This window comes from Ambystoma mexicanum, chromosome 2p (genome assembly GCF_040938575.1).
Source record: "Ambystoma mexicanum isolate Mex_15411 chromosome 2p, UKY_AmexF1_1, whole genome shotgun sequence".
NCBI lineage: Eukaryota > Metazoa > Chordata > Amphibia > Caudata > Ambystomatidae > Ambystoma > Ambystoma mexicanum.
In genome coordinates, this window is record NC_090923.1 from 959,894,579 (window position 1) to 959,921,631 (window position 27,053).

At 48.9% G+C, this 27,053-nt stretch overlaps 1 protein-coding gene across 1 annotated transcript in view; it reads right to left on the minus strand.

The window, feature by feature from the left end:
• The window catches only part of ATG2A (autophagy related 2A), a 2,105,371-nt gene that overhangs the window by 1,622,420 nt on the left and 455,898 nt on the right, over positions 1-27,053 (minus strand). The gene's annotated exons all lie outside the window — the stretch shown is intronic.

The window sequence follows — 27,053 nt, forward strand, 5'->3', positions numbered from 1 at the left end:
CTGTGAGAAGGAGAAAACACAAAAGTCTTCCCGAAAGTGAGAAGGACTGTGAGACACACAAGTTTCAAGGAGAACAAGAGACCTGGCTGGAACCCAGGGATGGCAGTCCAGCACTGCATGAAATATATGTTTTGGACTGTGAACATAGGCAAGGGCCTATGGTGAAGAGACATGGGTGGGGGTAAGAAGCCAGTAACCATCACTTTCCCTTGGGCAAGGCCCAAAACCATAGAATTTCTGGACAGAGGACTTCATTTATGTTTGAACATCTTGACACACTGAGGAATCCCCCCCAACCCCGTTGGTACCTTCATTTGTATAGAGCAGGGCATAGTATCACAAAGTTAGGGAAAGATTAGGTATTTTGAAGAATCAGAAGAGGAAATAAAACTTTTGAAAATCATGCCTACTTATCCGTCTCCGGATTCTGATCTACCACAGTCCACACAATCACAAAACACTAGTTTCCACTGTGCCCTAACTCCATGTCCTTAAGCTGATGGTTGATAAAAACATATAAGGTGTTCTCTGCCTTTGTCATCTAACAAAGTGGACTGTTCCTATTCCAGTGTCAGAGGCATCAGTCTGTACAATAAATGGTCTGTTAGTCAGGTGCTCTGAAAACAGGGGACCGTCAGGAACTACAGAACGCACCTCTTTTGGACTTCCTGGTCCTTGTCTCAACAGGGCTTACACTCCCTTGTACTTCCAACATGGCCGTCCACTGTGAAACACCTTCCACGTTCTACACCTTGGACGTAGCGTGTTCTATTTATAGAACATGCCTCCCGCGGCTCTGCGCGTCTCAATGCTATTGCGAAGTAGCGACCAGACGTGTGCTCCGTAGCTCGCGGTATTGTTTTCCTTGCTTCTTCCAGCCTACCCCATTCCTAGTCCCTTTCCTTCCTTTCTTGATTCCTGGACTCGTGTGCTAGTAGCACACTCTGTTAATTTCCCGGATTCCTGGATCCTTGCATCCCGGAACTTTGAACGCACCCTGGAGTCGGAAGAGACTCATGCAGCCTTATTCAAGACTCGATCAGTCCGCAAGAAGGCATTGATCAAGAAATCCAGTAAAGATCGAACTCCGGTGAGAAGGGGGGGGGAACTCCTTGACAGGGCCTGGCAAAGGGAATTCTTTAAGCCCTGGAAAGCCTTCTGACTTTCCACTGACCAAGTAACCTTTTTATGCTTCTTTGGAGAGGCGAGTGCAGTCAAAGGGGTAGCGATGGTTCTGAAATCTGCCATGAAGATCTTGGAATACACAGTGAGGCCTAGAAAAGCTCAGCTGGGTTTGGGTAGTGGGGGTTGCCCAGTATTTTACAGCTTGTACTTTACTGCGTAAAGGTTGACTTTGGCACCCCACAAACCTCATGCCCAAGGTAGGTTACTGAACCTTGGCCCATCTAGCATTTGGTAGCCTTTATGGTCACGTGAGCCTGCTGAAGGGCCTGCAATACAAATATCAAGCCGTTAGACATATTCTTCTCAATTAGGTGTGAAAACTGCAATACTGTCAAGATATTCCATGCAGAAATCAACTAACAGATTCAGGACATGGTTAACCAACCTTTGGAAAGTAGCAGGTGCATTATGTAGGCCAAAGGGCATTACCCCAAATTGTTAAAGTCTCTCAGGTATTGAGAAAGCAGTCTTCTCCTTAGCATTTCCTGACGGGGATATTTGCCAATATCCTGCAGTAAGGTCAAAAGTACTGAGATACTTGGCAGCATCTAGTTTGTCCACTAACTCATCAGTGCGTGGAAGGGCATGAGCATCTGTCTTGGTGTCAGCATTAGGAGCTCTATAGTCCACGCAGAACCTCAAATCTCAAGTACCTGCCTTTGGTACCAGAATCAATGGACTGGACCATGGATATTTTGAGGGCTCTTTTACCCCTAGATCCAATATCTTTGTGACCTCCGACGTGATGTGATGTGTAATCTCACCTTGTCTGACAGTCTGACACTATCCCCAAGGTCTATATCATGCTCACACCAAGGTGTCAGCCATGGAGTTCGAGAAAACAAGGGGGCAAATTACCTAAGCAACGTCTGTACCTGACCTTGTTCCTGCAAAGTCAGTTGAGGGGACAACTTGACACTCTCAATGGAGCCGGCTGAAGGGCTGCCTTGGAATGAGAGAGAGGATCATATTCCTCTTATTTCCTATCTGGAGCCAGAAGCAGGGCTCGCATTTCAGCTCTTGGGATGAAAGTCTTCAATCTATTTACATGGAACATTGACTGGTTAGGGTTTCCAAGGTCCGCTAAATAGTTCACCTCACCTAGTCTTTCAACTATCAGGCAAGAAGTGTTCCCATTTGTTCGGTAAAGCTCTAGGCCTTATAGGATTTATGATTAGGATTTCCTGGCCTGGGATAAAATTAAGAGAAGCTTTCTGGTCATACCAGTGGCTATCTAGTGCTTGACCAGCCTTCAGCTTGTCATTAGCCTGAGCCATTAGAAGGGCTATCCTCTTCCTTAGTCCTAGCACATGGTCCACCACATTAAAGAAGCAGTGGGGGCTTCCCACCCTTCCTTCACTATGGCGAAGGGTGATCAAAAAGCAGCTCAAAGTGGCTAAATCCAATCTCTTCTCAAAGGCACCTTTCTGTAGGCAAGCTTAAGCATGGCATCAAAAGGTCCCACTTCCTTCTCTTGGACTCTTTAAGGGCTCCAATCATGCTTTTGAGAGTGCTATTGAATCTCTCGACTAGATCACTGGTTTGTGGATGGCAAGCGGACGAAAATGTATAGGACACCCCACACTCCTTCCACATGGCCTGCATATAGTTGGACATAAAGGTGCTGCCTGTCAGGCACAACCGTTTTAGGGAAGCAACCCTAGTAAAAGGTACCTAACCATGCTCTAGCAACTTACTTGGCAGTCACTGTTTTGAGTGGGATGACTTCAGGATATATGTTGACATGATCAACAACCACCAGGATAAATCTGCTGCAAAAGGATGCAAGAGGATCAAGGGGGCCAACAAAGTCAATCCATACCCCCTCAAATGGTACACACAACACAGGGAGTGGTACCAGTGCAGCCTGGGTTTTTGTTCCACTCTCGCCATACAACTGACAAGTAGTGCAGATCCTGTGGTGACCTAACTGGACCCCCCCCCCATCTTTGGCCATCAATTAACATGGATAACCTCTCCTTAGCCCACTTGATGCCAAGATGACCTGCTAGGGTGAGATAATGTGCCAAATGCAGGAGGAAGTGTGAGAAACCTCAGGTTATTCTCCCTTCTACTTCCCTTGGATCTTCTGCGCAGGTGGCCAGGGAAAGGCCATCGGTCTTGGATAGTGACCCTTGGGGGTAGAGAAGCGAGGGAGGATCATCTGGGTGGAGGCTCCTTGAGGATTAGAAGTGGGGTGTCCTTGGGCGAGACATGGTATCCCCCTTTTTCTATTGACGACCAACCTAATCCTCTCCCAACCTTGGTTGGCTATGATAAAGCAGTTCCCCCTCAATCTTCCACATATAACACTTGACAGTCCTGGGACGAAGAAGAGACCACTAAGAGCAGTGAACATTATAACTTTTGACCACTTTGGTACTGGGACGAAGAAGATGCCTGCCAGGAGTTGTGAGGGTAAGGCATGTCCCTTTAATTGTGGTCAGGCAGGGCTAAGTAGACATTCACACCTGCAGCCTGTCAAGGGCCTACAGGTGTATACAAGGAAATCAGCCAGACAGGGAGAAGGAGAAAGAGAGAGGTAGGGGAAGCAGAAGGAGAACCTTATGCAGAAATAGCCGTGGTGGGGCCGGAGACTGAGCCAGGAGGCCAGCAATCATCCCTAAGGACTTGTGGGACCCGAAGAAAGTGGACCGTACGTTTTCCCCAGGACTGGGAGTCTCCGTCTCCAAATGCGATTAGCAGTAGCTGGTGAAGAGGAGCTCAGTGTTCAAGGATGCCGCTCACGTTGAAGAAGCAGTCTTGGAGCCGGTGTGAGGGAGAGAAGCACACTGTAGAGGAGCAGGGCTCATGCCGGCTGGATCCCGACTTCAGGAAGGCAGAGGAAGTTGCGGGAACCGCCGGGAGCACTGGTGAAAGGCCAGTGAAAGACGGGAGGGTGTTTAAGCATATTGAATACCGAACTCAGTGAAAACACACCTTTGATACAAAGAAACATATGTTGACTACCGAACTAAATGAGAACTTAACCCTGAAGCAAATCAGTGCATAATCACAGAACTGAATGAGATCTTACAAATTAAGCAATACCAATGCACATTGAACTGGAAATAAAACAATACTGAATGTATGTTACACAAGGATTCAACCTAAAAACTGAAGTTAAATATATCAAGGCTTCAGGGAACCACACAGTGAACTTTGATAAGTAATTGCAGTGTGACAAGGCCACAGCTTGGCAGGAGGTTTGTGACAGTTGGTGGCAGGACCACAATGCTATTAGGAAGGAGCCACAAAAGGGCAATACTATACATCCAGCCCAGAGTTCAACCTGAGGAACTAAGTGAAGGTGAATTGGAGCACAGGAGCAAGTGCCACAGAAGCTGTGTTTGTGCTGAGAAGAGAAAAAAGTTTCCTGTTAGGGAACTCCCGTCGATGGGTCAAAAAATAAGCCCAACTGTTAAGAAAACAATCAGTCCCTTATACATAAGACACTATGGGCCTCATTACACGGACGGCGGTAAGGGTTAACCTTTCAGAGATTGGCAATCTCTCTGGATTTGAATATGGGGATTGAATACATACTCCAGTTAACTCTCCTTCGTTGACAAGTTCAAGGGTTGGGACAGATACCTCAACCTGAGCTGTAGATCATTCAGGGGAGGGACCCTTCTCTCCCTTTCTAGGAACATTTTACTCCTTAGTCTTGGGTTGGCCTTGGGCTTATGCTTCCCCTTAGGCTTGGCCAAGGTAGCCTTCATTGTTTGAGACCCTGTGGATGGGTGTTCTGGTGTATCCCGCAGTTTCTTTTAATTCCGTGAAATCTAGCAGCTTGTCACTACCCCACAGGTCCCCTATTGTCGTGACTCCACAGGACTCCCAATGTGCCCCCTCTCCAGCTTGAAGGCCCCTTTTGTCCGTCATTACTACCGCTAGTGGTATTTGTGGCGATATCGGGTCTTTGGTTCCAAAGGTTCTACAAGCCCGTTTCCATATTTGGATGCCCAGTGACACCAATTCCGGGTGCTGACCTAGCTCCTGTGGGGTTACCCATTATAGGTCCCTCAAGTATAGCTGTTTAATTGCTGGCTGTAAGAGTGCTGTGTCTACGGTGGGGTCGTCTGCCATCAAACTCACCACATATTGTAACTGGCACGCTAAGAAATACAATTGCAAATGGGGGATCCTCGGACCCTTGAAAATGGGGGATCCTCGGACCACCCCCTGCATAGGGTCTTTGCAGCGTGTGATGGGCAACTCTGTGCCAGACACCCTGCCATAGAAAGCTCCTGCATTCCTTATCTAGTCCCAGAAAGAAACCTCTTGGTATGTTACATGAAATGTTACCAAAGCAATGCATTAGTCTGGGCAACACTACCATTTTTAGTAGGGCTGCTCTACCTACCATCAACAGGGGCAACTTGCCCAGGAATTGCATTGACTTAATCCATCTCTGGCATTTATGGTGTTGTGTTAGCGTTTCTGCTTGGGGTCATGGTATAGATTTACCCCAACATATCGGAAAGAGGTCCTACTCCATGGCAGTGGCAGGACTGGTAGCTCAAGTGTCACCAGTAGTGCCAGCGGGAATAAGCATGATTTATTTTTATTAATTCCTATCCCAGTTAGTATACTGAAATTATCCAGCACTTCCAACATGTACTGTAGATTCTTTTCAGGGTTCTCTAGATATAACAGCGTGTCATCTGCATACATGGATACTATGGGCCTCATTACGAGGCTTGTGCTCCTGTAATGAAGGGGGCAGGTACGGTACCGGCCCCCTTCATTATGGGAGCGCGGATTACGAGGTTCTCTTTGCAGGACCCGGATCAGACGTCTGGTAAAACCAGACGTCTGTTCCGGGTCCCGTGAGGGGAAGAGGGAGGAAACAACGGGACACATGTAATGTGCCCGTTGTTACCTCCCTCCCCATTCCCATTGAGCCCTATGGGGGCTCAAATGGGAATGGGGAATGGTTCCTGCAAGGAGGACTTACCGGATCCTCCTATGTCGGAATGACCCGGTAAGTCCCCATTGCAGGAACCCGGTAATGGAGCCCGGTTTGGAGGCAGCCATGGAGCGAATAGCTCCATGGTTACCTCCAAACTCATAATGAGACCCTATATGTCTAACCCCGTCTATGTCTATTCCTACACTGCTATATTCCTGTCTAAGGAATGCTGTTATAGGTTCCACTGCAATTATCTACAGCATTGGTAATAGTGGCCAACCCTGTCTGGTGCCGCTTTGCAGCTCCCAGCTTTTTGAGTAACACCTGTCCTTACGTTTGCCATGGGTTTGGTATATATTAGTCTTGCCCATTTCATATAGTTTGGCCCGAATCCCATCTTGATAATTGTAGCATAGAGCCAGTCTCAATGCACTGAATCAAATGCTTTGGTCGCATCTAAAGAGGCCACCGCACAGTGTTCTGGTCTGTCTCTAGTACTGTTTATAACGTGATGTAACCTTCTTGGGTTCCATGATATATTCCTCCCAGGCACATACACAGTTTGATCGGGATGTATAATCTTGGTTATTACTTTCCGCAGTCTACATGCCAGTACTGCTGTGAGAATCTTACTGCCTTGATTCAATAAAGACAGGGGTCTGTAAGATCTGCAGTCTGTTGCACATTTCTTTGGTTTTAATAGTGGAATTATTAAGGCCTCTCATATACTTTCTGGGAGAGTCCCTATTTCATATGCCTCATTATATACCTTTGCCAGGACTGGCGCCAAAATGTCGGCGTATTCTTTATAGTATTCTGGTTGTGCAGTCGGGACATTATATAATTGACATACGCAGCCCCCCGGGGCCGCTCCAATAAATAAAGCCTGCACAAAAACAAACATTCTCTGTGGCATGGCAGTGAAACAAAGGGACCAGATCGGGGGGGAAGGACAAGCGCCCTGCTGCACTGTTGGGGAACGGTGCACCTGGATGCAACTGGCCGGTGTGCCTCAGGGTTGCAGCACCCAATCAATACGGCCTACCAAGGTGTGGAATTAGAGACCCGCGAATTGTGCAGGGAGCCGCAACGCGCCCCTACTCTTTGTTAGTGTTGTCTATGAGCAACACCACCTTTCCTTGCTACGACAAGCAGCCACACAAAAGGAAAGGGACACGCACTCTCTGACAAACTTGCCCTGTAACGCTGGCAACACGCACAACAAATATGTCCAGACCAACAAAAGAGGTACAGTACACAATAGGCAGAACGGAAATCAGGGGAACCAGGTGTAGTGCTGGCCAGGTGTTGGTCATCCCATAACACAAACAGCAGTGATTCATTGCAGTCCTGTCGACAGGGGTCACTACTCCAGTGGCCGAAATTGTGCCTAAGTAAGGGGCGACAAGGAGTCTGAACTAAGCCACTAGATCATCAAGTGCAAAATCCAGGTGTGTCAAATGATACAGGGAGACTCCTAACACAGACAGACTTTTCAGTTGAACTCTGGCTCAGACAGGCCTTAATTTTGTTCAGGTAGGGAAATCCCACCTTAGTATAGGGCAAGGTAGGTCTTCTACCATCCTGACATTTTATTTAATAAATTATCCTATTTGAACTTCAAGTCTGTTGTCTGTTTCTTACTTTGTGATGCTTTAATTCTCCACACCACCACCAAAGGGTGTTTGAGTGCTTTGACAGTGCACATGAAGCTTTAACTTCAGTGCCATACTGCCAGAGGTAAAGCCCTTTTAAGCTAAAGAGTTTTAACGCTCGTCATCCCTATCGGGAGGTAAGGAAGGGGTAGGCGCTTGCTTTGTTGCCCATAGTCACAGCCTGTACTACCAGACTTTCATGGCATGATGTCTGGTTTGGAATTCTGGGACAAATAGGGCTGGTTTGTACTTCTGTGCAAAATCCTTGTGGACTGCTGGCCCCAAGCAGGGAGTCTTCCACACCTCCATGAGTGGATTTCTGGTAGCATTATGTAACGGAAGAGCGGGTTCAAACTGATGTGCCCTTGTCCAGAATGTCAGTCAAGTTACATTCCGTTATGTTGCAGCGTGGGGGACCCCGACCTAATGCCATTATTTTTCTATATGCCACATTTGTATAGGCTCTAGGATCTCCCTGTGATAATTCCACCTCAGGGTGAGGTGTCCAAACAATTTGCGTCATGAACGGCTCAAGCCAGGTTTGTGAAACCAGAAGGTGTCTCGGGATGGACCAGTGCAGGAGGATCACCTGGGTGAGAGGTCCTCGGGGAGTGGGACACCGGATGGGGAGACGCAGTATCCCTCTGTTCCCTCTAACGCATTTACCCCATCCTACACAATGGGATATTTAGAGACTCAACCACACCCCTTTTCCTGCACAAATACTTTTACACTGACAGTCCGCTCTTGGAGAAAACAGTCTCATACCCGAGCCGTGAATTTGACATGGGTACTATGGTCAAGCAAAGTTAGACAATTATCGACAATCTCACACCCGACTTCCATTACACTTCCCCACACAGATAAAAGGCAGAGCACGAGAGCACACTCTGAGCAGGGCAAACCACATGAAGGTACATCATTTTTTAGTTGGCAGCTGAACGAGGGGAGAAAGACGGCCAGGCACAAGAGGTTTGTGAGAGGGGCAACAACCTTGACCTTACTGGCAGGAAGCCGTTACTTTCAAGAAACCTTCTAGGCAGAAAACAATACCAGGAAACCAGGCTCAAGAATCCTGCATCGTGTGTCAGAGATACCAAGGGTCCTCCCGCGTAAATGACCAAAGCGGGGAGAAGCAGCAGATACTGTGTTATCGTCCTTGGCTCCAAGAACAAAGAAGCGACCGAGAACACAGCTGGTGAGTTGGGGAGACCGATGCCAGACCAGTCTGTGTTGAAGTCAAGGTTGCAAGCAGCAACATTGTAAAAAGAGCGCTGGAACGAACATTGTTAAACGCCTGTGAAGAAAGACGCAAGTGAAGCTAAATTGCTGGTGAATATTTGAATATTAAAAGGAAAGATACTATACCGTTGACAGAGTGGTCCGGCACTGTGAATGTGCTCAGTCGAAGGTCTCTGTATGGTATCCTGCCAAGAGAAACAAAAGTAGAAGATTGATGTGAAGTGTAAAGTGAACCGAAGTGGTCCTGCGATGGTTTAAGCGAAACCCATCACACATTCAAAAGTCTTCAATTCTGATTCAAAAGGGATCTGAGCCCGGATGAAGGGGATCTGAGGTCTGAGCCCAAAGTAGGGAGACCTGTCCTGAATTTGTGAAAGTGAAAACCCTGACAAAGGAAAGGAAACTGTTTTTTGTTTGTTACATCAGGCCCTCTGCAAATAAGAGTCTGTCATTGTGAGAGAGACTTTGGTGGAAGGCCCTGATGCCTATGTGTTGAACTGTTACCTTATGGCCAAGAAACCAGAGTGTGTGCAAAGCCTGCACGTGCCGCCTTGCCCTGTGCTGAAAACATGGGGAAGGGAAGCCAACTGCTCAACTATCCTGACATTTCATTTCTTGAACACTTTTCTTTTGCATACATTTTTCTCCCACACTATTTTGTATTTAGAATTAAGGATTAGCAATAGGTTTCTTAGCAGGGGCCCTTTTATTTTGACAGACTCCACTAGGACTGCGTTATTATTTGATGGTCGTAGCTTGCTCCCATCTTTAAATTTAGGTTAAGATAGGCGTTTTACCAACCCATTGAAGTTTAATAAACACCCTTGAACTGTGATCACTTGTGTCTGTCTTCACTGTTTGATACCATGCCTTCCTTACAAAAGGTCAGACAACCTCTTTTCCTCATTCTGGAACCCCTCATGAGGAGGACCCATGGGCTCAAACCCGAAAGGGATAGGTTGTCGCCCTCATCAAAAATGCACTGAAACGAGGGCATAAACCCCTTGTAGATTTTGGGATGAATCTACTTGAAGAATCTCCGACTGCCTTCGACAGTTTAGGCTGTGACGTCGATTGCACAGGTGGAACTTTAAAAAAATGCATCAGCCGCTGATGGCATTAACAGTCGGATTGAGGACATCACCGGTCTCAGGCTCTTAGGCGCACAAGGTGGTTGCTGAGATTAGTGCCTGCCAGCCTTGTTGGCCGGGGCAGGCTCGGAGGTCGCCTTCCCGGAGGAAAAGAGAACGGGCGGACCCACTTTCTCGAAGACCTGCATCATCTTAATACAAAACTCTTCCCATTTCTCTTGCGAGGCAGATTGATACAGGAAATGTACCTGTCTCTCTGGGGATGAGTCAGCTGACGATTGCCTTCTCCTGCTAGTCGTCTTCTTTGAGGAAGAAGAAAAGTGACCCGAGTCTCTCCTTGAGTGGGACCTCTTACAGTATTCTTTCAACAGTTTTTCCAGCTGTGGTCTCTTTTGGTCAGGCCGAACATTTGATGGTGTCCTACTTCGAAGATGATCGATCTAGGGCCAATTTGGAGGCTCCCTCAAGTAAGGCTAGCAAGTGCCCCTCTCTAGAAAGAACATGGCATGATAACCTGTTCTGTGTTTTTTTCCCCCACTTTGAGATTAAGCATCCACCGCGTTTAGCTCACTGTACCTTTCACAAAGGAGGAATAGCCATTTGCATATCAGTCTTTGTAATTTTTCAAGGAACTCGAGGATGGTCACCCTAAGCATTTGACTCCATAACCAGTGAAACACATGCAGTGGCTCCCCACAATTACACACCAATATTTTTCTATTCGTTTTTTCAGCCGAAAATTGCTGGCCAAAAACTCTGCGAAAAACCCCCAGGCAACGAATGAACAGTGTACTGTATACTTTGCAGGAGAGTGAACCGAGGGGCTACAATGCAGCCATGTGAGTCGAGGACCCAGACAAGAGAATGGAAAAAAGAGGGTCTGGGACCCTGAACCAATTTTATAGTAGGCAATACAGTGAAACAAGGGGATACAACGCATCTGTGCGTCGAGGGCCCACATCCAAACAAGAGTTAGAGAATAAGAGGGTCTGGCACCCTTAATGCAAGTGAAACAAAGTCGGAAGAGCTGTATATTTGGCAGGGTGGTGAACCAAGCGGATACAACACACCAGTGAGTCTGGGACCCGCAGCCACATGAGGAAAAGAGGGTCTGGGACCTTGTGAGAGAAGGAGAAACAGTCAATAAGAAAACACTAGATTGTCAGGAGAGTAAACCAACCCGTGTAAAGTATTGCAAGTCTGGGACTCGCACCCACATGAGAGGGTGGGAGCAAGAGGGTAAAAAAAAACCTGGAACTGACAAAAGGAATCCTACACTTGATAGCGAACTGTACCAAGTTGGTAGGAGATAGAAACACAAACGCAAGACGCATTACCTTGTGAATTGCCCAGTGCAATTTATCTAAGAGAAAAGGGGCTCAGGAGCCCTAAAGGATTGAGCATAATATAACACGAAGTCTAGGGGAAAAGAGCACAACCCTAGCATTGGAATCCTGTATTTTTGGAATTATTATTTTACTTTGAGAAGAGATCATTCTTGCACAGATACTTTAGATTGGTAGTGTTAGGAACAGAGGTAGGTTTGAGACACAATAGTTTTGGACTTCCTGACAATTTCACTAGTTTTCTCTAAAGTAGGGAAACCCCTCTTAGCTATAGGAATAGAGAGGCATTTTTCCAAGCTTTTATTAATAGATAAATGTTTATCCCCAGAAACATGCCACCATTGTTTCTGAACCCGAATCCTTCCATAGTGTTTAACAGGCTCAAAGCCCTAACAAACCCTAGGCTCTTCCTTGCCTGGTCGTGATCAGGTGAGTTCTGAACAAATACTCCCACCTGAGCTTCCCTTAAGGTTGTTGGATTGGGAGAGGACCCCTAAAGAACTTTGCTTGTTCCGCTTTCCTGGAATACTTGCACCCACATATTGGCTTTGCCGACACTTGTTCTGCTTCTTTAAAAGACTCTTATACCCCCTACAATGGTCTCATCATGGGACCTGGTGTTTAGGGCATTAGGCACAATCTTCTTCTGTAATGAAGGAGAATTTAAGTAATGTAAGTGCTAGGGGGCAGGGGTCTGCAACCTTTGACTCAAGATGTGTAGGACTGCATCTCTCATCAGCTCTAACCAGCATAGGCAATGGGGAGGGATCGTGGAAGTCCTAATCAAAACATCTGGATAGCTGCAGGTTGCAGACTCCTGTATAAGAACTTTATATTCTAATGCAGTGTATTAGTCTTTTAACCCTTTTCCGATTATTACCTATTCTACATTGCTTACTGTTTTTCTTCACTTATTTTACTGCATATAGTTTGCTAGTGTTCTTACTTGATTTAAGTGTTGGTGCTCTTTAGCAAGAGCACCCCATGGTGAATGTATATCTGTGCATAGTGTGAATTTAGTAATTTTACTAGACTTATTTTCATTGCAGAGTTTGCTTTGAGGCATAATAAATAACAGTTTTCATACATACTGCCTAACAAAGAGTGCTGTGCGTGGGTCTCGCTGAACTATTCACATCCCCACACTCGCCCGAATACAGAGTACAGGCCTTACCGCTCAGTCACCTACCTTGGAAGAGTTTGGTTAGACTTGAGCGTATTTTTCATGTTCACCAGAAGAGAGTGGCCACTCAGCATCTGCACACATGGTTAATTCTGAAACTCCATCTATAAGTGTGCACAGCCTGGGCCTACTGAGTCATTAGTTTCTGAGATTAGATATTGGGAGGAAATTACTTTAAGCCCAGTGGCTGCAGAGTTCTATGTATAAATGAGTGAATGAATGGCTGATAAGTGTGATTATGGTTCAATGTGCTCTTTGCACAAATATGTATGACTTGCCCTAGGAACAAGAAGAAGCAATACCATACCGTTAATGTAAAGTTTATTTTTGTGTGTGAGAGCAGTGTTGCATGCCCTGAAAACTATAGCGAGGAGCCTTAGTGCAAAGGTCCAGATCATGTGCGTGGTTTTCCCAGTTTTCCTGGACCTGCAGTTCTCAAACTATTACAATGGATTATTTTTTCAAGTGTGGGTGTATTACTCAGACTTTGGAGCGGTTTGGCCAAAGGAATTAATTGGACTTCATTCCTTATAGGGGGGTCCCTAAAAAGTAGCACACAACTTTTCTTCTGTTGCTAAGGCAACACACCCAACTTGGATTCAATGCTTTAGGACCTGCATCACTCTGAGGTTTGACAGTGTCTACACTTACCTGAAGCATTACCTTTAGTCTTTAGCTGTCACTAGGGTACCATATTTCATCTACTGCCACTGTCTACTTTGCAAGTGGCAAGTTCTAGACACTTAATACAAGGCGCTAGGATTTCAGTATAATGCGAACTATTTGATTCTAGTGTGTATAAGTAAAATAAATGCAAGATTTCCCCTTTAAGAATCTTGTGCAGATCTAAGGTCCTCTTTAGTATTCTATGTGGAATGTAAAAAATCCACCCCCATCCTGAGAAAGCCTAGGCAGTCTCTGTTTACTCTACCCAGCGATCTGTCATGAAGAGTACCCCTTCCTTTTCCTGACCTCAGTGTTGTATATACTTTCACATATCCATGCCCCTCTTTTTGGCTGCAGTGTATACAAGTCTGAAATCCTACCACTGAAAATGCTTCAATTCACTCAAAACCAGGAACCAACTTGATCAACAACCTGAATTCCTATAATCTTATGACGACCACATTATATTATCTTTAATGTGACCTGTTTGACTGATGTTTAGATTATCTTCTGTACTTAGATAATATTAGAATGATCCTTAAAAGTCTTGCAAAAGAAACCTCAAATATAAACCATTAAGTAATTAAAAAAGATCACAGTCATAGGATTGAATCCCACCGCAGCTAAAAACAGTACTACCAAAGTTGTAAATGTGAAACTAAAAAGAAAGACTCTGGTCGGTGCAAACAGGTGACCAAGTCGGTGGGGCTAGGAAAAAAAGGTTTGCACTGCCCCACTGATCTTAATTAGAAAAAAGACTGATGCCAGAGATGCTGTGGAGGGCCAATACCGTACTACCAAATACTCAGCCAGTATCAAGCACTGAGGACAATTAAGGTGCCTGCAAGGGAAGGCCTGCGGTGACAGACCTAAGGAGAGGATGGGAGAAAAGGGAAACTTCGCTGCACTCTGGAGGAGCAGCAGCCAGTATGAGACATGAACTGGACTTTACTAGGGTCAGGAGAGGAATGCCAGACCAGAAAGGGGATATAATGCACCCTTCTGAGCACCCTAAATGCCTTGGTCTGGGTCTAGAGCTGGCAGAAGATAAATTAGTACATCTTCAAGTTTCAGTGGGGTCTATGACTCCGTTGGGTTGAGGAAAATACAGAGAGACTGAAGGGCTTTAAGCTTGGGAGGACCGATTTTAGGAGTGAGGGCTTTTTCAACCTCACTACCCAGCGTAACTAATTTTGTCATGGGGCACTGGGCATTCGTTAAGGCTACCAGTGCAGGGGGATCTTGCTCCTCGTTTATTCATATGACAAAGTACTACTACCTGCCATAATGTTAGTACATGATAGACATTTCTTCCCCAATTTTTATACCTTTTTTGACATGGTTTGTACATCTAGGAGAGCCAGAAGGCTTGTGGAAGTGGTGCATTTATTTTTGTCCATTTTCTGGTGCACTCCTATGCTCCCATTTATTTTTATTGAACTACACTACACAAAATGACTGGCCAGGTTGTTTGAAGTCCTGTCTAGGTGGTTCACTGTCTTTTTACAAGTCCTCCTTCCGGGCAGAGGTAGGATGTGGCCAACAGGGACATCCTCATCGCAAGCTTTGGCCAGAGCCCGGGAAGTATTCCCTTTGCAGGCAAGGGACTGGGTTACACTGGATGAGAGGCTGCAGGTGGCCTAAAACACATCCTAAATGGGCCATAGGTGTACCCGAGTTAGATTAGACAGCCGCCCAAAATCTTGAATGTTGTATATTCCACGATAGGTGGCCTGGGATATCCCCCAGGCCATGATGTTGCACATTAGGAGGAGATTAGGAACAATACTTCAGTCAACCACTTAGGTTAAGTATCCAAGTATCAAAAGACCGAGGCCACAGAGGGAAATTGTGGACTGCTGCTGGGACCACCATTGGCCTAGTCCTAAAATCAAAGGTGAAGATCTACTCAATCGACAGGGTAGACCTTAGACTGTGCTGCTTTTGTTCAACTGGTGGGCTTAACCAGGTCCACTTCCTGCACTGCCATGGTCATACCCGTTGAGCTACGAGGAGTTGTTATCCTGTTTGTAGATCACAGCATGCCAAGTGGGGACTTCACCTTTTGCTGGGATCTCATGCAGCTGGCTGCTAATTGTTCAGTGCATCCTCGTTGTGAGCCGGGGACCCCACTGCCCTGATACTTCTGCCTTCTAGCAAAAAGGGGCGTCCTAGTGGAGCCTGTGTGCTGTGGTCCTTTGTTCATTTGCCTTCAATCCCTGTGCAGAATCCCTTAAAATGCTGGTCATGCCGGCAGGTCTTAAAGGGCCCACAAATGTTGCGCGTGTTATCGCAGATTCCTTCCTGCAGCTTCAGCCAAGTGGTGATCCAGTTCTGAAAGTGACCGAACAGCAAAACTGCAGGACCTAGCTGCCCTTGTTGTCTTCTGATGTCCAAACTGCTCCTGTGACCCTCCCTGGAGCTTCAACTCTAGAACTAATGGAGACAGCAGTTACACCCAATATCCCCAGCCTAACAAGAGCAGGGTACGAGGGGGTAGGTTCATTGCCCGTTTTTGCACCTCTCTGTACCCCCCCCTCATTCTATTGGGTATTGTGACCAACCCAGGGAATTTGTCACCTCTCCCATGGGTGGGAGTCGGGGTGGGGGGGCGGTCCACCCTCTTTGGAACTATTTCATTTATTTATTTACAGGGAGGACAATGCTCTTTTAATCACAAAATAACATACAATAGATAAGAAATCAGATTTTATGCAAAGCAGTGAGCTTCTTTCAATGGGGTGAGTTCGAGTAACATTCTGACCAGGTTAGGGGATAGGGGGAGTAAATGGAAAAGTCCCTGGGCACAATACATGGGTGGAAATATATAAATTAGGGACAACCAACATAAGACATTTTTAAGAGGGAGACTAACAGGGACTAACATGTGTAAGAAACATTTAATAATGGATGGATGTTGTAATATATACACTTTTGATATGGCTTTTGACCCAACTACATTTCATCCTCTTTAGGGAAAACAGATAGGAAATCTGAGCACACCAGCCCAGCCTCCTGCACCATCGAAAACAAATGTAAAGAGCAGAAAGACCAGCCTCCTGGAGGCATGCCAGACGAAGAACCAATCAGGAAGAAGTATGTCCATAGCCTACAGAGTTTAAGTGTGGTAACTCAAGCGAAAATGGAAACCTCAGCGGACCGAACCAGATGCCAAAGGTGGAACTGCCCGCAAGCTCCCGCACTGAGCCAGCGGGAACCAGGAGGAGATGCCCACTGATCCAGTGTCATGTAAGCGGCTTTGCTGCCAGATGAGAGGCAGTCGGTCTACATAGCCCTCCCAGGGAGCACTGCTCATCAGATACAGGCCCTGGTGCAGGAGAGACAGAAACCCCAAAGTGAGGAAAAAGAGAAAAACAAGCCCCAGAGCGGGAAAGAACAAATAAACCACAGGGTGCGGTGAAGATCCGAGACAAGCCTGCAGGGGGGAAAGATTAAAAAATGCCCAGAGTGGGAAAGAAGAGAGGAAAAGGCCCCAGAGCAGGGAAAGAACCTAGAAATCCCAGGGTGGGGAGAAAGAGAGGGAGACCCTGGAATGGGGAGAATACAGAGAAGCTCCAGAGTGGGTAGGACAACTGAAAGAAACCCTGGTGTGGGGAAGAAGTAGAGAAGGTCCAGAGTGGGGGAAGAAAAGCTGAGAGAAGCCGCTACAAGGGAGAGTGAAAGAGAAAGAAACTCTGCGGTGGGAAAAGAGCCAAAGCATCCCAGAGTGGGAGAGAAACAGCAAGAAACTCCATAGGTGAAAGGAACACGTTACTTACCTGTAACTCCTGTTCTCCAGCATGGGTCTGACGTGGATTCACATGCTCATGAATATTCCCAGTCAGGCTGAAAATCCTCTGTAAAAAAAAAATGTTTTTCTTTAGCCTGAAAAGTGCGTTTTACGGTATGACCAATCACTGTCCTTTGGGTCCTACTACCCTCATCCAATGATAGTCGTCTCACTGAGCTCCACCTCTGGTTGCCATCGTAAGATTTGGTAAAGCACTTATAGTGCTAGTATGAACCAAGAAGAGTCACAGAAGGGAAGGAGGGAGGGTCTGCATGTGAATCGCTACCAGACCCATCCTGGCGAACAGGAGTTACAGTCAAGTACAACCATGGGAGGTGGCAAGGCTCAACAAAAGCAATACACTTACCCCTGGAAGAGAGTCACCTCAAGCAAACAGTTTGCACAGCACCGCTTGGCTGACCTGGGACTCCTCCCTGGAATCCCTGTCGACGCAGTAGAAGGTGTGCGTGGACCTCCAGGTAGCAGCCCTGCAGATGTTGATCAGGGGCACACCAGAGAGAAACACAGTCGTTGCTGCAATGGCTCTGGCGCAGTGGGCTCACGGCTGCCCTGTAAGGGTCTGTTGGACAGACGACACTGCATGATGCATCCAGAGAGCCACCTGGATATGGAAGCCTTCGACAGTTGCCTTCCCACGATTCACAGGTCCAAACGTTCAGAAAGAGTTGAGATGTCTCCTGAAAATCCTTTGTGCGTGCCACATAAAACTTCACGGCACAAGCAACGTCCAGCGAATGCAGCACGCTCTTAGCAGGCGATGAAGGATTAGGGAAGAAGACTGGTAGAACCAAAGGCTCGTTGAGATGGAATTCAAAGGGAACCTTCGGCAAAAAGGTGGAGTGGGTCCGTAGCACTACCCTCAAAGCATGGAAAGACGTACGGTTCCTTGCAGGAGAGTGCCTGAATCTCCCAGACCAGCCTGGCTGAGGTGATGGCCACTAGAAAAGCAGTCTTCCACGAGAGGAACTTCAGAGGGACCTTTTGCAATGGTTCGAAAGGAGACCCCATCAACTTAGTCAGAACAACACTAAGCTCCCAAGCCGGAGCAGGAGCCTTCACTGATGGAAAAGTCCTGAAGAGGCCCTTGAGGAACTCCATGACAAGTCTGTGTGACTACAGAGGGGGTTTGCACGGCGTCCGTGTATACCTGGATATGGGCGCCATGCGCACCCTGATAGAGGCCTGAGCCAGACCATTCTTGGCCAACAAAAGTAGGTATGGAAGGATCTGTGGAGCTGTGATCCGCAGAGACGTAATCCTCTGAGTCTTGCACCACACCGTGAACCGTTTCCATTTGTGGTTGTAGCAAGACAGAAGACAGCATAGACGAAGCCCTGGCTTTAGCCAGTAGTTTCATGCATCCCAGCTGCCGAACGTTATGCCCAAACTCTAGGGCTGCAGGAGCCAGGTCCTGAGTCATGATGTAGCATCGATCCGCCCTCTCTGGCGAGAAAGTCAGGAAGTGAAGGGAGCCAGATGGACGGTACCACTGAAAGACAGAGCAGGACTGAATACCAGATCTGCAGTGGCCACACTGGAGCAATGAGGATCATCCTTCAAGGACAATACCCTAGTGTGTTGATCACATGTAATGGGACCTGGGGGAAAGAATATATTCAGAGCCCCTTCCCATGGGAACGAGAAGCCATACCCTAGGCTCCCTGGTTGAGGGAATCTGCTGGAGAACCTTTGGCAGTTGGAGTTTGCCGGTGTCGCGAAGTGGTCGATTTGGGACTGACCCCACTTGCTGAAGAGATGGGATAATTGCGCTTGCTGAAGCTCCCATTTGTGGCAGGACCGCAGCTCCCTGCTGAGCGAGTCTGCAATGGTGTTCTTGATGCCTGCCTGGTGAAAGGGTATGAGGTCCTGAAGAATGGCACAGTGCCACAGGGCTCGGGCCTCCCGGGACAGCATAGAAGAGTGTGTTCCTCGTAGAACATGGCGGAGGTGTTCTCGGTGAAGATGCGCACAAACTTCCCCCTCAACGGAGGTAGGAATTACTTGAGGGCCTAGAAGGCTGCCCGAGTTTCAGGACGTTGATGTGGAGGTCCTTCTCTTCTGCGAGCCATAGTCCCCTGGCATGGGACTGTCTGGTGTGGGCCCTCCACCCTTCCAAGGAGGCATCTGTGGCCTTGAATGGAGGTACCTGGAAAGGCACCATTTTTCATCAGATGTGGTTGTACTCTCCCCCATCAGGGAGCTTGCCGAACTCCTGGTTGAGAACAACCTTGTCCATCCAAGTGTCTGTGATCTGCAGCCACTGTGTATCCAGGAACTCTTCAAGATGCCTCATCTGGAGCCTGCAGAGTGGGACGAGGTGAATGCAGACGGACATCATGCCCAACAATGACTTGACGGCTCTCAATGTTGTGTTTTGCACTGACAGGCGCTGCACCTTCCCCAAGATGGCCGTCACCCTCTCCTCCGAAGAGGGGGGGGGGGGGGGCGCGAAGCATGCGACTGTGTTGAGGCGAGCGCCCAGGAACAGAGCATGCTGCGACGGCTCCACGCAGGATTTTGGATAGTTGGAGAATCCGAGATCCGTCATAAGGCGAATGGTCTCCGTGATGTGCTGGATTGCCATCGAGGGAAAGCGGGAGTGGACCAGCTAGTCATCCAGATAAGGGTAGACGTGGATCTCCATGAGGCGTAGATTCGCTGCCACCAGAGCCAAACACTTTGTGAACACTCTTGGTGCTGACTTCAGGCAAAAAGGCAGGGCCTTGAACTGATAGTGCCGTCCCTGGACCGCAAACTGTAGTAACTTCCGATGTTTTGCGTGACTGGGACGTGAAAGTAGGCGTCCTCCAGGACCAAGGTTGCCACGAAATCCCCTTCATCTAGCTGGCCGAGCATGTGCTGCAATGTGACCATCCCAAACTTCTGGGATTTTAAGTAGTTGAGGCGCCTTAAGACTAGGATTGGCCGCCACCATCCTGACGTACCAGGAAGTATCTGGTGTACACTCCATAGCCCCAGATGCACTGGGGACGGGCTCTATCGTCCCTTTTCTCAACATGGCCTGAACCTCCTGCAGCAGCTGGGCCATGTGTAGTTCTTCACGCGCCACAGGAGAACGTCCAGCACCCATTTATGATGATGGTCTTCCACTTGTCGACAAAGGTCACTAGCCGGCCTCCCACTGGTGTGTGAAAGTGGGGGCCCGTATCCACGGCTGGTTCAGGACTGCTTGGGCGCCTGCATGGTGGCCTGGAGGCGAAGGCACTGACCTCTGCTGTCAAAGGCTTACAAGCGCCCTCTGTATGCCTCCTGGGTGGTGGAGCCGGAGGGTTGGCGAGAGGGTGAAGAGCATCCTTTGAAATATCTGCCCGATTTTCCTCTTGAAGAACGAAGAGACTATTTGTCTCAGCGTCCCCAGGGACCATGCATTGTCCGCATCAGTCTTAATCGATTGGAGCAGCTCGTCCACTACCTTTCCGAACAAATTGTTCCAACCAAAAGGCATGTCCCCCACCTTGGACAGCACGTTCGCCCTGAAGTTCTTAGCCTTCAGCCAACCTTGGCAACGAAGGGCCACGCTGCTGTCCATCTGGCGGAAACCAGAGTCTGCAATATCCAGTACCACCATGATGGCATGGTCCGAGGCCACCTTGCCCTCTTGGAATAGGGCCAGGGCATCAGCTTTCTTGTCCTCCGGCAGGAAATCCAGGATTGTCCCCAAGCTTGTACCAGAGTTCTTGATCATACCGGACAGGATGGCCAGGGCGTTGGCGGCCTTAATGGTGGAAGCTGCGTAGTAAATGATTTGCTTCCCCACCGCATCAAGCTTCTTCCCTTCCTGGTCCGGGGGCACCATGGACAAGGATGATGGGTTCGCTGCACGCTTCCTGGTGGCGGCAGACAGCAGAGTCTGGAAAAGGCTGCGATCTAAGGCACCAGGGGGCTGACTCTGGCACCCTATATTTATTTTCCAGCCTATCCCTTTGGGAGGGGCCGTATTCAGCTACTTTAACAGTTCCAAATATTCTCCCTACACATCATCCAGCAGCGGATATGACATGGCCATCTTCCGTGAAGACTCCCGCACTGAAAAAGGAACCCTCCCTTCTTCTCTTGCAGGACCAAATTGAACAGGGTGTAGGCCCTCGCCAGCATGCTATGGAAGGAACACACCTCGTCAGGGGGAGAAGCCCTGGCAGGCTCATCCGTGCCTAGAGGTTCACCATCAGATGGGCTACAATCTTCGTACTTGTCCGTATGAGTCGATGCTGTGTCCGTGCCCGTGCCAGTATGCGTAGGCACCTCCCTCACTGGGGTCAACGGTCTCCAGGGTGGTGCTGGTGGAGGTGTCGCCGGATGGCGTCTTGGCTCGGAGGGGCTTGGCAGGACTTCACGAATGCCTTGATCTTGTCAGGCTCATCACTGGAGATCTGGGGCAGGGGGGGGGCTACTTACCGGCCCAGGAACAGGGGCAGCTGGCAGCCTCTGCTGTATCTCCAACACCAAGGTGTGGAGAGTTGTCAAGATGTCTAAAGAAACGTCCCTTGGAACTGGCTGATGTGTGACTGGGATCGGAGGTATCAGCTCTGGGCTGAAACATGGCCCAAAATGTAGAACTGTCTCCCCCCTCTGTGATCCCTCTTGTGAGAAGGTACTGAGGCCTGCCTCATGATCTGAATAGTAACCTTCGGGCAGATGGTCATCGTCAGAGCTGGTGTATATTCGTGGGGATCTCCTCCGAGACCCTTCCAGTCTTGCCTGGGACTCCTTCCCACCCTGGGGAGAAAGTCATTAGGGTGCAGCAGCTCCCTCAATCTCCCTGAATAGTTAGGGCAGGAGGCGGTGATGGGAGCCTGTTCACGCACAGGTGCGTCTTCAGGAGTCGTGGGCACCGCCGCTGGTGGCCGTGGGGCTAAAGTCACTTGAGGTGTAGCCGTCTTCACTGTGGACACCACGGTCGTAATGGCCCCTCCAGTTGTTGAAGTAACGATGGTCGCAGAAGACATCGTCGACAGGCCCGATGACGGTGCAGACGACGGGATGGCAGCAGATGCCGACTAAACAGACTAAACAGATGCCTCAATGACGAAGTGGTTGTTGACGAAGACGAGGCCTTGGGAGACTGTGCCAGCGTCAACAGGGTCTTCGGTCTCTCCTTCACACCCTTGTCCTTAGCAGAGGCACAGTGCTTCGAAGGGGCCAGGGACTTCCTCGTGGAAGGTACCCCCCCCATCCCTCCACCGGTAGGCTCACCATATACAGAGATGGAGACAGGGAACCGGTCCTTCCCGGAATCCGTGGCATGATGTTTGGCTTTGTTTAGGATACTCTTGCCAGAGGCATCCTCAAAGGATCTCGACCTCTTTTCAGAGGGAGCACGCTCGTGGGACCAGCCGGTCCTGGATGCGGCAAGGCCTTCCCCAATTTACAGTGACGGTCCTTCATGGTCTTTGACGGGAAACTGCAGCAAATTTAGCATCCCTCCTCATCATGGTCTGGATGCAGAAAATATAGGCACTTGAGGTGCCGATCATCAACGTAGATGATGTGTAGTCCAAACCTGGTGCAGAGCTTGAAGAGACTACTCTTCTCCTCCGACTTCGTCGGGATGCGAACTAGGCCCATGCCTGGGCTTTCCCGAAAACTTCAAAGAGAAGATCTGCGATGGAGAAAGATAATTGCCGACAACAGGTTCCCGCTTTATATGGAGGCCATAGAAGCCCGATATCCTATCCCTGACCCGCCGAAAGTGATAAATAGAGCCTCAGACCTGGGGAAGCTCATGGTCCTGTCCAGATAGAACTTTGGCACTAGTCTACCATGAAGACAGCAGCGCACCATCTGAGCAAGGTCCTTAGGGTCTGCGAAGAAAGTAGGGAGCACCACCCCCTCATTTAGATGGAATGCACAGACCATCTCAGGTAAGTAAGTGGGAACATTCTGAGGACCCCCCTGTCCCCATGAAGGGTAGTGTATGGCTCGGATGCCCTCCAAGCTTTGGATTGCGCTGACACAGCATGCCGATGTAAGACCCACCAAGAGGGCTGACCTAAAGGTTGCTAGCCTGATTTACGCAGACACCATTGGCCCAATGGGTTTATGCGCCCGGGCACCCAACACTATGTTGGGGTCCCAACCGAGGTGTGTGCTGAGAAAATTCCCCCGGGGCCTCCGATGACTGATCTTGACCTTTGAGGGGAATTACTCTCGAAGCTCGTATACCAGATGAGACCCAGGAAAGTTAGAGTCTGCCTGGGCTCCAGCTGTGAATTCTTGAGATTGATGGAAAATCCCAACTCGTGTAGTGGAAGAATAAGGGCGGAGGCGGAGTGCGGGACTGCCTTCGGAGACCTTGTCCTGATGACCCAGTCTAGGCCTGGATAGGCGTGGTGACCCTGCCCCCCCCCATAGGGCTGCCACGCGTTCATCCAACCTGTACAGACCCTGGGGACTGAAGTGTGGCCAAGGGGTAGAACTTAAATAAGGAAATGGAAGCCCCTGATCCTGACGTTACGAAAGGATCGAGGGGCTGCAGATAGGCACATGAAGGTAAGACTCCTTCAGATCCAGGTAAGACTCCTTCAGATCCAGGGAGCACATCAAGACTTCTGTGCGCTATGTCTCAGCCATACTTGCGGGGTAACCAATGTATGAAAATCTGTGAATAGGAGACCAGACCAGACCCAAAAGGGGATGGTGTCAGATGAGCCGCCATTCTGTCTGGCCCGGCGGCCATTTTGTCGGGCAGCATACCACGTGCCTGTGTCTGTGTGCTTGCCGCGTTGGGCCCCGCCTCTTCCAAGACTCCTGGCGGTGGTGGTTGAGGCCTACCCTGCACTTCAGGACAGGGCCTGGTAGGCCGATTGCCTTTGGCGACGTCACCGGTAGTGCTGCGTGCATGCGCCCCCTCAGACATCTGTCTGGGGCTAGTCCTAGGGACCTAACCCCGGTAATAGAACCCTGCAGCCCCTCCGCTCAGTCACTGGTAGGTAGTTGTAGTAGCAGCCTCGGTACCTGCACTGGTACAAGAACCTGGAAGGTCGCTCCCGTGCTTGTGCCTCTTGGACGGAGACATGTGGTGCGTACAGGCGCCCCTTCGGACATCCGTCCGGTACGTGGGCGTAGACCCGGTAATTGAGTCTCGTGGCTCTTCAGCGCAGTCCCAGTTCGGATCACCCGACCCCTAGGCCTGACGGCTGACAGCTGTAGCTGCCTTGGTACCTGCCCTGGTACCAGGACCTGAACGGTCTCTCCCGCTCCTACATTTCCTGGGGAGGGAGTCGCTTTTGCGGGGTCCGTAGTGCCTAGAGGTGCCCCCTCGGACATCTGTCCGGTACTAGGGCATAGCCCCTCAGGAGTAAACCCAGTAATAGAACCTTGCGGCCCCTCAGTGCAGTGCCCGTTATGATCTCGTGACCCCTCAGCCTTACGGCTGGTAGCTGTAGCAGCATCGGTACCTGCACTGGTATTAGGACCTGAAAGATCCCCCAATGCTCTCACGCCTCCTGGAGGAGTCGCCGCCCTTGCTGGGTACGTAGTGCGTACAGGCACCCCCTCAGACCTTTGTCTGGTACTAGGGCGTAGCCCCTCGGGTGGAGACCTGGTAATAGAGCCTTGCAGCCCCTCAGTGCAGTCACCGCTAGGATGTAGGGACTCCTCGGCATGACGGCCGATAGCTGTAGTAGCCTCGGTACATGCACTGGTGCAAGAACCTGAAAAGTCCTTCACGCTCTAGGTGCGGATGAAAAAAAAGTGCCCCAACCTTGGGCCTGGATGACGAATTCCTCGATTTCTCTGGAGGTAAACTTCTGAAGAGCTCCGTCCACCGGGCTATCTTCAGAGCGCGTGTGTAAGCGCGTCATACGCGGTACAAGACTCCCAGCCATGGTCAGGTGGAGGCAGAGAGCGTGGGGGTCAGACATAGGGAAGAGTCCCTCACAGGCAGAAAACCTGCTGGTGCCCGCAGAAGTCGACTTGAGCCTGGGAGGAGCGTGGTCGTCAGAGGTCAGAGGTATCTGCATAAAGACAAGAAGAAGACAAAAAGAAAACACTTCTCCAGGGAAGAGCGCATGGAATTACAAGGCCGGAGGCCTAACCAAGGAGTGCAGGCGAAAGCGGTCTGTTCCCGTCGATGCAGAAAAAAGGACTGAGGAGTGGTGCCGGTGGGCAGAGTCAGGGTAGCCCTTCTGCCGGGGCCATGCCCATGCGCGCCTCTAAATTTAAAGGGGAAGAAGGTTTCTCTGGTGAAAAAGGTTCTGTCTCCCGTCCCAAGCAAGGACGCCCATACAGTATGGAGGAAAGGGGACAGGACGTAAGAGTACCCTCTGTACTCAAACCTGGGCAAACCCTCCCCTCAAAATGAAAATCCCTCAACTCCACATACTGTGAAAACCGCTACCTCATCCCTATCCTGCCACACTTCACCAGAATCACAGAACGCGTAATCACAGCCAAACTCTAACAACAAATCACGACAAATAACCACCTTAACCCCTTCCAATCTGGGTTTCAACTAGGCACAGCACCGAGACCACTCTACGTCACACCTTCAATGAGCATCACAACACTGACAAAGAACATTCAGCCCTACTCGTACTTTACCTCTCTGCAGGAGCGAACATCGAGCTCAGCGTCCTATCCCACAGGATAAAACTCTCAGGCAACCTTCCTCGACTGGTTAACCTCCTTCCTCATTGACAGAACACACCGTCTACATGCCCCATTTTTGACCCAGCCCCACCTAAGTTAAGTAAGGGGTCTGTAAGGGTTTAGAAGTAAGGCTCAGACACAATGGTGGTATTATTTTGGGTACATACTTTTATTAATCAAGAAAGGGTAGGAAAAAGGCCTCTCTATCCCTTAAGCTAAGAGCAGTGTCCCTGCCTCAAAGAAAACTAGTGAAATCGTCAGGAAGTTCAAAACCAAAAAAGTCTGTTACTGTCGTATCTCGAAAAGATGACCTCTGTCCCCAACACTTACAACTTAAACCAACTGTGCATGGATGATCTTTTCACAAAGTAAAGTGTTCTTGGTAGCTCCAATGAACAGAACAGTTCCCAGTCTCTCTGGCAATCAAATGTGATGAAATAAACAATGTTAGTAAGTATAGGATTCCAAGGCTAGCTTAGTGCTCCTTTCCCGTAGGCTTCTAATTTACTTACTTTGGGCTTCCAAGTCCTGTAACCTTTTAGGTAAATGTCACTGGGTAATTTGCAAGGATTTACTTCTCAGAGTCAGTTCTTTTATCCCACCAGTGTGTCGCACTTACCTGCCAAGCAAAAGATTAGGTCCTTCTTCTCAATTTCTTATGTGGGTGAGGGTCCCAGACTCAAGGATTTGAATGGCTTGGTTTACTCTCCTGCCAAGCCGTTGTCCTCTCATGGACTGTCTCCCTTTCTCTTACAGGCTCCCAGACTAAAGGGGGGCAACACTTAATATTGAAGAAGGGGTTTGTGGTATTGAAACGGGGGCATAACCTTTTTCCTGAGAATAGTCGTCCACAATCCCATAGGGGGTTTCTTTCCCCCATGTGAAACCAATAATTGGAAACAAAACTTCTAGCACCAGTCCAGAAGAAGAGAGACATTTTTCTGTACCAAGAAGATCTACTTTATCTTTAGTTTAGTATTAAATGTAAGGGACAGAAGTAGGGTTTTTGACAAAGGACGGTGGACTATTGATTTACACGGACACTCTGACAGAGCCATTAGTCTTTTAGTTGAGGCAGGGAAAACCCTTTTGGAGTTAGGGAAAGTTAGGTTTTCTCCTTATGTTCTTAAACAATACAAGTTTATAGCAACAACTATGCCACCTGTGTGTCAATCTCCTCTTTCTGCACCCTTACACTTCACAAGTCAAATGTTTTGCAGGCTAGTGCAGGGCGTGTGTGGGATGACTCCGGAAGTGGGTTGCGACCATCTGGGACTGCTTTCTTTCACCGCTTTTTCCAGCTTCGCTTTCGTAGCTTTGCTTTCTTTCACCGCTTTACAGCTTTCGCT